Genomic DNA, 1,268 nt, shown 5'->3' with positions numbered 1-1,268 from the left:
AACCCACGGACTATCCGAGATCGGGTAAATCATTCCCGCATCCAATAGCTTCACCACTTCCTTTCTTACAACCTCCTTCATCGTAGGATTTAAGCGGCGTTGTTGTTGAGCCACCGGCTTAAAATCTTCCTCCATCAAAATCTTGTGCATACAATAGGATGGACTAATTCCTTTTAGATCGGAAAGAGTCCAACCCATAGCTTCTTGATTGGTTTTTAGCACAATGATTAGACGGGCTTCTTCTTCTTTTGTCAAGAGGTTGCTTATGATGACCGGCTTTGCCTCGGTCTCATCTAGAAACACATATTTCAAAGTCGAAGGTAACTCTTTTAATTCAATTGGCGCTTTCTCGTCAATGACCTCCTTCTTCAAGTTTTCTTCCTCTACTTCCCACGGTTGTAGGTCTTCCAAACTATCTAGTTCCTTTAAGCATTCCTCAAGAGCTAGCTCCTCTTCAACAGTGAAAACCTCCAATGAGTCGTCAAGAGCTAACTCCATAGGAGATATCTCATGAATATGCTTTGAAACCTCTATAATAGCGTCTTCGATCACATCGATGCGAAAGCTATCATTTCTATCCTTGGAATGCTTCATCGCCTCGAATAGATCAAAGGTGACTTCCTCATTTTGAACTCGCACCTTCATTAAGCCGTCATCAACATCTATCATCATTCTTGCGGTCTTCATGAATGGTCGGCCCAATATGAGCGGAGCATCATCATCTTCCTCCATATCAATTACAATAAAATCCACCGGGAAAAAGAATTTGTCGACCTTCACCAACACATCTTGGGTTACGCCATGAGGATGGGTCGTCGACTTATCCGCCAATTGCAATGTCATTCGGATGGACTTAATCTCGATGTTGCCAAGCCTCTTGATAATTGACAAAGGTATAAGATTAATACTCGACCCCAAGTCAATAAGTCCCTTTCCGACATACACGTCACCAATTTTAACCGGCAATGTAACTCTTCCCGGATCAACCTCTTTCTTAGGAAGCGTCCTTTGAATAATGGCACTACAGCTCGCATCAAGGACGATGGTCTCCGGTTCCGTATACCTCCGCTTTTTGGTTAGTATGTCCTTCATGAATTTGGCATACTTTGGCATTTGTTCCAAGGCTTCAGCAAACGGAATGTTGATTTGCAACTGTTTAAAAATATCCATGAACCGGGCGTAATGCCGTTCATTCTCCCTTTTGGAAGGAGCATGAGGATAAGGAAGGTTTTGGACAGGAGTAGCGCTCACTACCTCCTTTCCCTTTG

This window comes from Lathyrus oleraceus, chromosome 5, assembly GCF_024323335.1.
Source record: "Lathyrus oleraceus cultivar Zhongwan6 chromosome 5, CAAS_Psat_ZW6_1.0, whole genome shotgun sequence".
Classification (NCBI taxonomy): domain Eukaryota; kingdom Viridiplantae; phylum Streptophyta; class Magnoliopsida; order Fabales; family Fabaceae; genus Lathyrus; species Lathyrus oleraceus.
This window is presented reverse-complemented; position numbering follows the sequence as displayed.